This window comes from Chanodichthys erythropterus, chromosome 19, assembly GCF_024489055.1.
Source record: "Chanodichthys erythropterus isolate Z2021 chromosome 19, ASM2448905v1, whole genome shotgun sequence".
NCBI classification, from domain to species: Eukaryota; Metazoa; Chordata; class Actinopteri; order Cypriniformes; family Xenocyprididae; genus Chanodichthys; species Chanodichthys erythropterus.
The window spans coordinates 28,706,279-28,722,033 of record NC_090239.1 but is presented as its reverse complement, the minus strand read 5'-3'; positions in this window follow the sequence as shown (position 1 = coordinate 28,722,033).

The following is a 15,755-nucleotide window of genomic DNA, read 5'->3' as shown; positions in this document are numbered from 1 at the left end:
CACATAATTTCGAGACACCCGAGTGTTGCATACTGATATGTGTTGAGTCACAATGCACAATTGTACTGAAAAAGAAAGCCAAAGCAAATTGATGCATTGATATTTAATTCAATAACTGTCCTTAGAGAAAAATACTGCTTTATTTAGCCAACTTGAGTTTGTTTAATAAATGTTTAAAATCTCTCTGTGAATAAGTTCTTGTCAAGGAAAGAATTTGTAATGTATAGATGATTTTTTTAATAAAATGTATTAAAATGACTTTCAATAAATGAAGTGTATTTTGTCTTTGGCTCAGAACAACAGAACATCTATCAAAAAAAGTTATTTTTAATACATAGAATGTAAATGCCTTTATTGGAATAAAGGCTTAACCAGATTATGGTTAAGCCTTTATTTGTACAGTATATACAGGGATTTCTGTATATGATAATGAAAATTCTGATCTGCTCGCACTTGTTGCGCTGTTACGCTGCATTTTGGTTCCTATAATCCAAACATTTATCCTCATTGATGCCCTTAAAGGGATAGTTCACCCAAAAATGAAAATTTTATGTTTATCTGCTTACCCCCAGTGCATCCAAGATGTAGGTGACTTTTTTTCTTCAGTCGAACGCAAATTATGATTTTTAACTGCAACCACTGCCATCTATCAGTCAAATAATAGCAGTAGATGGGAACTTCAACTATAACAGTAAATAAAACTTGCTTAGACAAATCAAAATTAAACCCTGCGGCTCGTGACGGCACATTGATGTCCTAAGACACGAAACGATCGGTTTGTGCGAGAAACCGAACAGTATTTATATAATTTTTACCTCTAATACACCACTATGTCCAACTTCGTTCAGCTTCCTGTTAGTGAGGTCAAAAAACGCGTTCTGTTGACGGAAGTGATGTCTCGCCCATATACTTCAATGAGCGAGAGACATCACTTCCGTTGTCAGAGCGCGATCAGACCTCACTAGCTGGAAGCTGAACGAAGTTGGACATAGTGGTGTATTAGAGGTAAAAAAAATATATAAATACTGTTCGGTTTCTCGCACAAACCGATCGTTTCGTGTCTTAGGACATCAATGTACCATCACGAGCCGCAGGGTTTCATTTGGATTTGTCTATGGAAGTTTTTTCGACTCTTATTGTTCAAGTTCCCAATCACTGCTATTATTTGACTGACAGACGGCAGCGGTTGCAGTTAAAAATCATAATTTGCGTTCGACTGAAGAAACAAAGTCATCTACATCTTGGATGCACTGGGGGTAAGCAGATAAACATCAAATTTTCATTTTTGGGTGAACTATCCCTTTAACTACAGCAGATGAGGATAAAGGATGAATTAGGAAATTCAAGCCAGTAACCTTTTGTCTCTGTGTATATTTTTTTAATGATCATTTTTTTAATATTTGTAAAAAAAAAATTAACAAATAAATAAATAAAATAAACAAATGTATGCTTGATACTGGCTGAATATGAGCAAATTCAGATACTGTAATATTATTGAGCATGTAAATGTGGTCAAAGTGCTCTGTATGAGAGAAACTTTGAAAAGGATTAAAACTTTAAAACAAAATGTCATGTGTCAGAGGAGGTTATACGCCCTCGCAATGCATTCAGATTAATTCAGGCATGCACTGCCTGGTCTCCATAGGAACGTTTGCACAAATGAAAAATTGCCATGCGTCTTTTCTTTTCAAGTGAACTTTATTGGTGAATCAAGCTGATAATTTTCTAACATTCTGTTGATTTGCTGTGTTGTAGTTGAAGTGCAATATTCAGTTCATTGAATCATAGGATGTTTCTTTTGAGTTTTTGATGATTTGACTTGCAGTAGACTACATTGCATTTGTCATTAGTTTTATTACACTTTTGTTCAAGATAATAAGGTCAATCAACATTTTCAAAAACATTTTTAAGTGTGACTTAGGGTGTGTTCAAACTAGTTTAGCTAGTTTATGGACCAAAGAAAAAAATGATATTAAAGGATTAGTTCAGTCGAGACTAGCTCATTTGAGTCCAGATTCAAGACCGAGACTATTTTTGATAAGATAAATGCAGACTTGATGAGCATAAGAGACTTATTTCATAATGCCACATGAGCTAATAATTATCAAAAATGGTAATATAATAAAGTCCTTTCACGTAACCATTTTGCCAGCCTACACTTTACATACGTAATACGCCTGTAGGTGGCACTTTTGCTTCATTAAAGGGATAGTTTACCCAAAAATGAAAATTTGATGTTTATCTGCTTACCCCCAGGACTTCCAAGATGTAGATCACTTTTTTTTCTTCAGTCGAACGCAAATTATGATTTTTAACTGCAACCGCTGCCGTCTGTCAGCCATATAATAGGAACTCCATCTATAAGAGTAAAAAAAAAACATGCACAGACAAATCCATATTAAACCCTGCGGCTCGTGACGACACATTGATGTCCTAAGACACGAAACAATCAGTTTGTGTGAGAAACCGAAGAGTATTTATGTCATTTTTTACCTCTAAAACACCAGTATGTCCAACTGCCCTCCACATCCGGTTGGTGAGGTCTGATCGCGCTCTGACAATGGAAGTGATGTCTAGCAGTCATTGAAGCAAAGCGCGAGACATCACTTCCGTTATTAGAGTGCCTTTTTTGACCTCACTAACTGCTGAACGCAGTTGGACATAGTGGTGTTTTAGAGGTAAAAAATGATATAAATACTGTTCGGTTTCTCGCACAAACCAGTCGTTTCATGTCTTAGGACATCAATGAGTTCTATAAGAAACAAAGTCACCAACATCTTGGATGCCCTGGTGGTAAGAAGATAAACATCAAATTTTCATTTTTGGGTGAACTATCCCTTTAACTATGATAGTTTCATCAAATAGGAAACGGTGTATCAACACTAAATGAATTGGACACTACTTGTGACTTTTGGCTTTGTAGTCAGTTAACATCCATTTTGCCAGCGATGCAATTTGATTTATAAAATGAGACAAACTGCAGAAATCGGACACGTTTGAGCTCGATCAGTAATAAGTATCAATTTACATTCATAATCGCCCTTACAATCGTTAAATGTGTCCTTGGCTTAAGTTAAATAGGGAAGGCATATAGCGTAAGCTTTTTGAATTGCAAGAGTTTTACACTTTTTCCGTAAGTAGAATAAGGAAGGCGGTCTAGCGGAAGCTAAATATTTTACTTGTTAACTTGTTAAATACACTTTCTTCAGCTTAGGTTCATTTGGGAATGCTTATTGCCATTATTAAAAAACTTGGATACGCCAAGATATTTATTAATATTTATTTGATTGTGTTGTGAAAGTCATATACAACTAGCATGGCTTGAGGGTGAGTAAAGCTTGGGGTAATTTTCATTTAAAAGTGAACTAATCATTTTAGTCCTGGTTCACTTAGCAGTGTCATTTTTAAGGCCGAACCTTAAAATTCAAAACAAACAAACAAACAAACAAACAAAAAGGCTTTTTTGGCATACATTTTGCAACAGAACTTACTGAACATTCAAAACAATACGTGCTGGGCTAAATACACTTGTTGTATGTAAAAAACAGATTTTTGTCCTTTTTATAGTCATATCTTTTGACAACACATTTTGTTTTTGATTCATTTAGATGTCTTTGGTCCGTGTTGCGTTTTTTATTTAATATTTTAGTCAAACCGCAGTTCACAGAAAAAGGTCAAACTTAATGAAATGAATTGCACAAACAAAGCAATCGCACGAGAGCTTGTTTTAATAGAACCAAACGAACACACCACACCACACCATATCCAAGGGATAGTTAAAAAAAAAAAATTATTCTGTCATAGTTACTCACCCTCATATCATTCCAAACCTGTATGACTTTCCTTTCACCTGTGAAATACAAGATCATTTGAATATTATTTGGGTCCAAACAGCATTGGACCTCAGTGACCTTCATTTCATTGACAAAAAAAAGCATTTTTCAAAATATCTTCTTTTGTGTTGCACTGTAGAAATTCATAGAGGTTTAAAATTACGTAACTGATTTTTTTAATAGTAAACAAACCAATCTTGTCTATTATTCTAGCTTCTGTCTTCCCCTTACTTGGTGTTCTGTTAAAAATTGAATCATTTCACACCACTCAGATGATCATTGTGCAACACCAGAAAACATTTGAAAAGTTTGAAAACATCAGAAAAGTTTTAGAAATCTCTCTTTGTAACACCTAATTGCTGTAAAAGTAACCAATAAATGTGCACCAAATCATGGACCCTATATGCTTTTTATCCCAGGAGTTTAGTCCGTTAGTGCATAGATATCTCTTAGCGGCTGAAGAACAAAACAAGACCCAAACCTGTCCACTGCATCAACACTGGAGAGAAAAATCACATCAGTCAGTGTGCAATTGAATTTGAGTGCAATGACTCAGACCTTGTTCACTGCAGGTTATTTGTTAGATTCTCAAATAGATTAGATTTGTTAATGGTCTTTGTGTTCTGTGTACCGCCAGTAGAGCAGAAAGTGTTGCAATAGGTTTAACTATGACAAATGATGAGGGAAATGAGGAGGCAATGAAGCTCATCTTATACAATGACAGTTTAACCATTTGTTTGCACCATAACAAAGAATTTTATTCATTATCAGCTGTCACACATGAGCAATGCAGATGTTTTATGATCTAAATCAGCAGTTCTGGTGATTAGCTGGTGGATCGTGATCCAATATTTGGTCACAGACCTCTGGGAAATAAAACAATGCTAGAGTAAATGCAGACTAACTACAACTAACTACACATGTAAAAAAAAAAAAAAAAAAGTTGTTTAGTTTACTTATTTACAGAAATTATGTACTTTAAAAGAATATACTTCAGTGCAAACCATATGTAATATTTTTAGACACATTACGAACATTCACAATTCAATGAAAATGTATTATAGGTCAAATGCAGCTGATTGCTTGTTTCGTCCCATTAAAAACATCTTTATATGTAGTTACTCCTGTTGTTTTTGAAAAATGGTTAAAGTGTATTGCTAAATGTACTGACAAACATTTAAGGTAAATAAAGTGGTAAATAATGGTGAATAAAATATATTTTAATGCAATTTCTTTTGAAACTACCATGTCGTGTATTTAAATTTGTAATTGCACATTTGTTATGATGAAGTTTCAATGTAGAACATTTCAAATATATTAACTTTGATTGTAATATGTTTAAATACTCTTAAAGGATTAGTTCACTTTTAAATAAACTTTTCCTGATAATTTACTCACCCCCATGTCATCCAAGATGTCCATGTCTTTCATTCTTCAGTCGAAAAGAAATTAAAGTTTTTGATGAAAACATTCCAGGATTATTCTCCTTATAGTAGACTTCAATGGGCACCAAACAGTTGAAGGTCAAGATTAGTTTCTCTGCAGCTTCAAATTGTTCTACACGATCCCAGATGAGAAACAACGGTCTTATCTAGTGAAACCATCACTCATTTTCTGAAAAAAATTGAAAATTATATAAGTTTTAACCATAAGCTCATCTTGAACTAGCACTCTTTTTCTTCTCCTCTAGAATTCCAGCAGTGTAGACACTTCTTAGTGTATTACTGCCCTCCACTGGTCAAAGTTTTTTCTAATTGTTATATACTATTGAACTAGCATATTGCATATAAAAATTAGTTCAAAACTTTGACCTGTGGAGAGCAGTAATACGCTTAGAAGTGTCCACACTGCTGGAATTCTAATAGAGGAGAAGAAGAAGAGTGCTAGTTCAAGATGAGCTTATGGTTAAAAAATTTTCAATTTTTTTCAGAAAATGAGTGATGGTTTCACTAGATAAGACCCTTATTTCTCATCCGGGATCGTGAAGAACAATTTGAAGCTGCAGTGAAACTAATTTTGACCTTCAACTGTTTGGTGCCCATTGAAGTGTACTATCAGGAGAGTAATCCTGGAATGTTTTCATCAAAAACTTTAATTTCTTTTTGACTGAAGAAAGAAAGACATGGACATCTTGGATGACATGGGGGTGAGTAAATTATCAGGAAAAGTTTATTTAAAAGTGGACTTATCCTTTAAGTGGCAATTAAGTTATTTGTGATATTTTCTGAATATACATTTTCAAGATTTGAAGGGCACTTCTTTTTCACAAGGGCATATTAAAATGCAGTGTTAAAAAATAGGGGAGGAGAAAGGTTTTTTTAATAGTTCACATTAAAGGCTTTCGGTCCAAATCCAAGTCTATGGTATTTTGGTGCACATTCATCTGTCACTTGCCAGAAGCAGCCAAATTACGTGGATGCCAACATGGACAGGTTGTGCGACATGACATCATTCATGTCGCCACTTGATGTCCAATGTAAAATCAGGGTCCTGAAACGAAACCAGTTTGAGAACTACTGATGTCCAAAATCATACATTTGTAGTGGGCAGCAGGAAAGATGACATTCAAAATTCTCTTTTCAATGACGACTTTACAGTGGCAAAGTTTCAGTGCAATGGGGCTGGGTTTAACACAAACAAATGCTGGTTGCATCAGATGGATAGAATAACCAGCAGACCATCTCTTAGGAGTTTAAATGGGGACCCTGCATAGAATATTTGGTATTTCCACAGAAGAAAAGAATGTTCTGAGCTTTCAAAACCTGCTGATACTGATACAGCAACACCTGATCTAGGCTGAGAGGCAGAATAATGTCCTCAGCAAGTTCATTTTTCAAAACCTGCTACTAATTATAATTATTCACTCCCATTATAATCAGCAAATCTGTCTAAACTTCAAGAACCCAACGTGATGCCTCACAACAGGATTCATTCAGTTGGACATTCAGTTTCTGTTTTTGTCAAGCAGCACAGCTACACCAGACATTTTCCTTTTTCCATCAAAATTTGTATTTATGCCATATGTTTAAATTAACTGCTGCATATTTATTTTATTATGAAATATTGGTGAAATACTGTAAACTTCTGTCCACATTGTTGGAAATGTTAAACTCACAGTGTTTGCTCCGTGAGAAGCAGCATTTACTGTGAAACAAACAGCACAAAAGAGCTTTTTGCATCTCAGGCTTCCAATTTTAGCCACATCAACTATCCCTTGTAGAACTATCCCTTTAAATGACATGTGACCCACCCCACCATGTAAGTGGTGCAACATGTGAGAACTACAGATAAATGAATTCATAAATATGCAGTTCCCAAATAAGCTATTGTGACAGTAATTACTTAAATTGAGACAAAAAGTTTGAATGGTCTTTCGTGTTTGGATTGAACTAGTGACCTGCCTCTCACTCCCAGTTCATCCTCACAAGCTGTCAGAGGGTGTAAACTGCAGCTGTTCTTGTCAACACACTATAAACACACATACACAGTGTGAGCGGGAGAAATTGACATGCCGCTCACGACTGGTGTGGGGAGACTCAGGCTTTCATCCAGCACTGTGCTGTCTGCTGAACTGGTGACAATGAGCAACAAAGATGCTTTATTTTGAAATAATTCGACCATCAGAATGAGACACAAAAGATACACGTGTACAATGAGTGAAACTTCCAAATAAGACCTTGTGTGGCTCCTCAAGTTTAATATTTAAAGTTTGTTTTTGGGTGTAAAATAGGGGTGGATATGACCAAAATCTTAAATCATGAAATAAGCAATATTATTCCACAACAACAATATATATCATGATATTGTTACTTTTAATAGAAATTAGGTTATTGAAATTTTACAATTCTTGATACCAATTTCGATATCACACTAAAAACTAATACTATCCTAATGTACTAATCTAGATAAAAAAGTTCTTAAGCTTTCTGAATACAAGTATAGTCAGTGATGTAATAAGAACAAAGAAACTAATTACAAGCAATAGGTCAAATAAATAAAAATAAAAATAAAATAAAAAAGAGTGCTACTGTACCTAACAGGTATCTAACAATTCCACAGAAAAACAGTGTCATGATACCTATCCAAATTTTCTCCCAAGTGTTACGTTCACTTAAGACGTGTCACTTAAGAAATGTCTGTTCAAGCAGAATAAAAGAAAAATAACTAAATGTCAGACAGGGCAAAAGTTTGAAATTAATTATATTCTTTTTGAAATTATTCTATTTTGTATCTTCTAGCACTTGCGTTGTTTAAAAACAGAAATTGCAAATATATTTAACCAACCATGTATCCGCGATAAAGATGATCCAAAATGTATTGTTTGTCAAATTTTTATCTGTTTATTGTGTCTGCCGATATATCTCATCCACCTCTAGCCTAAAATAGAAACTGAGGTGAACTGAGCAAAAAAATTTACTTTGGTGGCTGCTCAAGTTTAATATTTAGAGTTTTTTAAAATTATTATTATTATTTATTATTATTATTATTTTATTGGTAGACGATATGATCAAAATCTTACATCATGATATAAGCTATTTTATTTCACAATAACAATTATCAGGATGATTTAAATTTAAATTATTGAAATTTAAAATGAAAATTGTTTGTTTTGACGTATCAAAAAAGTCCTTACATCAGGTGTATTCAGTTAAACTGTTAAAATCCTAAACAGTCAAAATAGTCATCAAATATGAGGATATTGGGCTCGCAGAAAGAAAAAAAAAAATCATCATTTGAGACCAACTGGATATGAATATTAATCGATAAGATTAGATGTTTTATCAGGCTATTAATATTTTTACATTTAGATACCTATGTATGGTAGAAGGCCATGTGACAGAAAATATATTGTATGAGGATTCAATGTTTTCCTCTTGAAGTCTTAACCATTTTTATATTTTGCTTGAAATAAGTATCTACTAAAAACATCTCAGGTTACAACTGTAATGTCTAGGTTACTATTGTAACCCCCATAATTGGAGGGAACGGAGACGCTACGTTGATACTGACGTAATGGGGTCTCGCCTGGGAGCCCAATCATCTCCAAGTGGTGCAAAAGGAGCCAATGGGGATTGAACAGTCAGATTTACATTCTGAGTTACACCTACCTGGCACATATGGGTATAAATAGGACCAGCATACTCACTTCATTCATATTTTGCTGAGGAGCTGAGACAGGGAACCCGGCCATTCAGCGGTGGTTCAAGGCTATGGTAAGGGGACGTAAAGTCTCCATTCCCTCCTTCAGGGAATGAGGGTTACAATAGTAACCTAGACATTCCTATTCAGTCCCTATGAGAAAACACCATAGCCACTGAACTGTGTTACGAGTGTTGGAGATGCAGATGCTGGCAAGCCGTGGCGTGCCCCATAACAACTGTCGCTCACAAACTTCGTAACCTACCCAGCGCCTGATGTAAGCCCGAGAGAAGTCCCCCATACGCTAGGGGATGGAAGGGACAAGGTCTTACTCAGAGGATGGTTGAAGCTGTTGTTCCTACCCCAGGGAAGAGTGCTTCAGAACTCGATTCCCACATTCGATTAACCAGCTACCAAGACGCCAGGGAAGCGTTCCCAGTCCCAAGGGATGGGAACGCTATGGAGACCACAACCTGCCCAAAGGCAGGTAACATGTAGAAATACACAAATGGACTGACCCATGGTGCAGTACTACATATGTAAGATCTCTGAGGTAGGACCTACCTAGCCAGGGAGGAATGCTACAGCACAGAGACAGAGCAGGACAGAGCCGCCCCTTTAAAGACATGCATTTACCATCAGGGAAACCGTATTGTGGACAATACACATATGGGATTACCCATAGGGAATCACATCATGTGGGCATCTAGCCCAGTACAAGGGCTAACTGACTGGACGTGTACACGAGTAGTGGGCCTGAGTAGTGCGTCTGACTGCCGCAAGATGATGGAGGAACTCCAAATGAACTGAGTAGCAGAATAAGCACTCGCATCCCCTCTTTGGAGGAAATGGTGCAGCAAGTGAGAACCCATGGCTCTGCAAATGTCTGCCAGAGAGGCGCCATATGCCAACAGCCAGGAGGAAGCAACACCCCGAGTGGAGTGAGCTCTCTCCCCTAGGGGGCACGGCTCGCCTTGGGACTGGTACGCCAAGGTGACAGCATCCACTATCCAGTGGGCCAACCTCTGTATGGAGACAGCCTTTCCCTTCTGCTGATCTCCAAAGCAGACAAAGAACTGCTCTGAGCTTCTAAAGCTCTGCGTGCAGTCCACGTAAACGTACAGAGTGCGAACAGGACAAGCAACGCGAGGGCTGGGTCTGCGTCCTCCAGGGGCAGTGCTTGCAAGTTCACTACCTGGTCCTGAAGGGGAGTGGTGGGAACTTTAGGCTTGTATCCAAGCCGGGGTCTCAGGATGACATGAGACAAGGTTGTCCCAAATTCTAGGCATGAATCGCTGACCGAAAATGCTTGCAGGTCCCCTGAAGGAAGCGAGCCTCTCCAGAGGATGATAGCCCTTCCCCCGATGCAGCTATCGACATCTGATCCTCATCCGGAGTGCCCAACGACGTGCTGGGTTGCCGTGGCAACACGCACTGTCAGCCAGCAGCTCACCAGCACCTGACACGCTGAGGAGTGGGAGTCACTGTAACCCTCAGATCATTCAATCTCCCAAAGATCATTCAAGTCTGTGACTGAGAAACGTGAAAGGGCCAAACATTACTCAAACTCCTCTGCTAGCTCGATCTGCAATCCCCATGACTTAAGCCTCCACTGTACCTCTGGCAACAGTGGAGACTGAGCCATGAGGCGCAGATGCTTGTTTTACACCCCTTGAGAATAAGGACAAACACGAATGGAATATTTCTCACAATGAGTGCATTCAGAACACTCGAGAACTGAACGAGCTTGCTCCTTGCTTAGACAATAAATGTACAGTTTATGTGTGTCATCACATCAAACATGTGGGACATGGATGCACACACTTCCTGAAATGCTTGCAAGGGTCCATTCTGTATTCTGCCTTGCATGTGCTAACAACACAAACGGCTCCTGAAGACAAAAAAGCTGATGACATGCACTACGGGTGGCCGCTTTTACTTCCAGGCGCTCCGCTTATGAATCCCCATAGAATTCAAAAGGGAAAAAACAAACAATGCACATAATAATCAAAACGCCCTCATCATGAGCAGAAAACTGTTTTAGTTGTCTTTCCTTGTCATCTACAAATAATTTTCCCAATTACTCTTAACATGCTGATTAATAATGATAAATATAGATGAAAAACATCGAAAGAAAGCTTGTTTATTTGAATGGTTGTCATATGTGTATGACATAAAAATAATTGTATTTGTTGGTTTTTTGTTTTGTTTTCTGCAGAGTTTTAGCTAAAGTATCAATCTATTTTGCTGTTCACTGTGTTTCTGCTACTGTGGTTAAAATAACTCCATCGCCAGAAGCTCTTGTAGTGCTTTACATCTTTAGGGGTAGAGATAAGCAATACGCACAGAACGGAAAGTGCTTGGATGAAGCACTTTGGATCTAGATAAAAATATTAGAGGAGAGCTTCAAAAGATCATCATTATACACAACCCTGAGTGCTTGTGGTGTGTACTGCTCCATTGTTTTGATGCACTTTACACTTTAAACTGTAGAAAAGTAAAATGGTCATTATGACCCGTGGTCCAGTTGAAACCAACTGCTATTAGCTATTTGACAACCCCTGCCCTACATCATGGTTTTATGATATTAAACAGTTCAAGATCCCTAGAAGTCAGTAAGGTCTATCAGTATGATATGACTAGATGGATACAGGACATAAATAAACCAGAAACCAACCTTAATCTTTAGAGCTCCTGTTTTGGTGTTTGTGACATTCTGTTTGAAATAGGACTCTGTGGAGTGTCCAAAATCGTCACATTGGAGAAATCATGTGCACCACAGCAGGTGTCTGCAGTCTCTTTCTTCTCTCAGTAAACGGGCCAGGGTGCCATAGCTCATCCAAGAACAGATTTTCACTCAATGTTAGGCTCGGGAAACTCTGATACAGGCCAGTTCTTGTAAAAACCTGGGACAGTGGGACTCTAATAATTATTTAATAATTAAATGTGCTGTAAGCAAGCTTCTGGCCTCATCCAAAAACTACCCTCCATGATTGATATGATTGGCTAAAACAACACACTCCACTCCCTTGACTAGTTTTACCATTTACTGACCTTAAAGACCCGACATAACAGAAATAGGAATATATTTTTTCTTCCATAGCTTGACGTACATGTGAGTCTAATGCAGCATTTCTCAAACTGATGGGGAATAGAGACATGACAAATGGGGCGCGACAAACGGGAGGAAATTTGGTGACTTTTGTGCCCATCTCTATTAACCTTTTGAGCGGTACGGTCCAGCATATGGGATTTTTATTTCTGATTTGTAATGTGAGGCACTGGGCACCTATCGACAGAAACATGCCTGTGAATTCAAATATTATTTGCCGACGTGTTTTATTCATATCAGATAGTGTAAGTATAAAGTTTACTCTATTTTTCTCCCAGATCGCCGGCTACTTACATGTATTTCGGGAGAAACTGATATATTTATGAGCAGTAAATCCGACAGACAGGGCTCTCTGAACAGTTGTGCAAACTAAGATGGCAGTGCCCATCTCGCGTTATAGATCAAGATCATTTATAAAGGTTTTTAAACAACAAAACACACTCACTCACACATATTAGAGAATCTGAGGAATATCAGATAGTTGATGCAATGGTAAGCAAGCTTGTGAATATTTTGAATAAAAAAGGAGAAACTACATAAAAGTGATACATCTTTCATACAGTGGTATTATGGCTGCGGTGTGTGACGGGACAAGTATGATGGGGTATGGCAGAAAAAGTTTGAGAAACACTTGTTTAATTGAGAAAAACTGGTCTAATTATGCATCAGTTGTCGATTAGATGTTGAGATGTGGGTGTGGCACTCAAAGTGGAGGTAGATGAATGTGAATGCTTGCAGGGGTGGAGTTTAGTTAGATTAAATGACTGGAGTCCTGCATACATTGCCAGAGAGAGGTTTGTTGTCCATGTATGACATTTTGTTTAAACAATATGAGGTCATTTGTTTTTATCAAATGAAGCATATTAACTGTTTACAATAAGATCAATAACATGCATTAAAAAAAAAAAAAAAAAAAAAATATATATATATATATATATATATATATATATATATATATATATATATATATATATATATATATATATATATATATATATATATATATATATATTTCATGTCATTTCATGCTGACTTTAAAGGAACACTCCACTTTTTTTGAAAATAGGCTAATTTTCCAACTCCCCTAGAGTTAAACAGTTGAGTTTTACTGTTTTCGAATCCATTCAGCCAATCTCCGGTTCTGGCGGTACCACTTTTAGCATAGCTTAGCATAGTTCATTGAATCTGATTAGACCGTTAGCATCGCGCTTAAAAATGACCAAAGAGTTTTGATATTTTTCCTATTTAAAACTTGACTCTTCTGTAGTTACATCGTGTACTAAGACCGGCGGAAAATGAAAAGTTGCGATTTTCTAGGCTGATATGGCTAGGAACTATACTCTCATTCAGGTGTAATAATGAAGGAACTTTGCTGACGTTCCATGGCTGCAGCAGTGCAAGGATAGTGACCTGTGCTATTAAAAATAAATAAATAAATAAAATAATTTACAGCAGCTTTAATGACCCAGCAAGGAAATGTTGTTCAAGACCGACCAAAATATTAAACATTTGCTAATCTGGAAAAAATATATACAAATAACGTAGGTCTTTGCATGCAGTTAAAGGTGCCCTAGATTCAAAAATTGAATTTACCTTGGCATTGTTAAATAACAAGAGTTCAGTACATGGAAAAGACATACAGTGAGTCTCAAACTCCATTGTTTCCTCCTTCTTATATAAATCTCATTTGTTTAAAAGACCTCCGAAGAACAGGAGAATCTCAACATAATACTGACTGTTACGTAACAGTCGGGGTATACGCCCCCAATATTTGCATATGCCAGCCCAATACACGTCGGGATGTGCACAGCTGAATCATCAGACTATGTAAGCAAGCAAGGACAATAGCAAAAAATGGCAGATGGAGCAATAATAACTGACATGATCCATGATATCATGATATTTTTAGTGATATTTATAAATTGTCTTTCTAAATGTTTCGTTAGCATGTTGCTAATGTACTGTTAAATGTGGTTAAAGTTACCATCATTTCTTACTGTATTCACGGAGACAAGAGCCGTCGCATTTTAATTTTTAAACACTTGCAGTCTGTACAGGGAGTGCAGAATTATTAGGCAAATGAGTATTTTGACCACATCATCCTCGTTATGCATGTTGTCTTACTCCAAGCTGTATAGGCTGGAAAGCCTACTACCAATTAAGCATATTAAGTGATGTGCATCTCTGTAATGAGAAGGGGTGTGGTCTAATGACATCAACACCCTATATCAGGTGTGCATAATTATTAGGCAACTTCCTTTCCTTTGGCAAAAGGGGTCAAAAGAAGGACTCAGAAAAAGGACTCAGGACAGGCTCAGAAAAGTCAAAAATAGTGAGATATATTGCAGAGGGATGCAGCAGTCTTAAAATAGCCAAGCTTCTGAAGCGTGATCATCGAACAATCAAGCGTTTCATTCAAAATAGTCAACAGGGTCGCAAGAAGCGTGTGGAAAAACCAAGGCGCAAAATAACTGCCCGTGAACTGAGAAAAGTCAAGCGTGCAGCTGCCAAGATGCCACTTGCCACCAGTTTGGCCATATTTCAGAGCTGCAACATCACTGGAGTGCCCAAAAGCACAAGGTGTGCAATACTCAGAGACATGGCCAAGGTAAGAAAGGCAGAAAGTTGACCACCACTGAACAAGACACACAAGCTGAAACGTCAAGACTGGGCCAAGAAATATCTCAATACTAATTTTTCTAAGGTTTTATGGACTGATGAAATGAGAGTGAGTCTTGATGGGCCAAATGGATGGGCCCGTGGCTGGATTAGTAAAGGGCAGAGAGCTCCAGTCCGACTCAGACGCCAGCAAGGTGGAGGTGGAGTACTGGTTTGGGCTGGTATCATCAAAGATGAGCTTGTGGGGCCTTTTCGGGTTGAGGATGGAGTCAAGCTCAACTCCCAGTCCTACTGCCAGTTTCTGGAAGACACCTTCTTCAAGCAGTGGTACAGGAAGAAGTCTGTATCCTTCAAGAAAAACATGATTTTCATGCAGGACAATGCTCCATCACACGCGTTCAAGTACTCCACAGCGTGGCTGGCAAGAAAGGGTATAAAAGAAGAAAATCTAATGATATGGCCTCCTTGTTCACCTGATCTGAACCCCATTGAGAACCTGTGGTCCATCATCAAATGTGCGATTTACAAGGAGGGAAAACAGTACACCTCTCTGAACAGTGTCTGGGAGGCTGTGGTTGCTGCTGCACGCAATGTTGATGGTGAACAGATCAAAACACTGACAGAATCCATGGATGGCAGGCTTTTGAGTGTCCTTGCAAAGAAATGTGGCTATATTGTGCACTGATTTGTTTTTGTTTGGTTTTTGAATGTCAGAAATGTATATTTGTGAATGTTGAGATGTTATATTGGTTTCACTGGTAAAAATAAATAATTGAAATGGGTATAAATGTATTTTCTGTTAAGTTGCCTAATAATTATGCACAGTAATAGTCACCTGCACACACAGATATCCCCCTAAAATAGCTAAAACTAAAAACTACTTCCAAAAATATTCAGCTTTGATATTAATGAGTTTGTGTTCATTGAGAACATGGTTGTTGTTCAATAATAAAATTAATCCTCAAAAATACAACTTGCCTAATAATTCTGCACTCCCTGTATAATGCATAAACACAACTTCATTCTTCATAAATCTCTCCAACAGTGTAGCA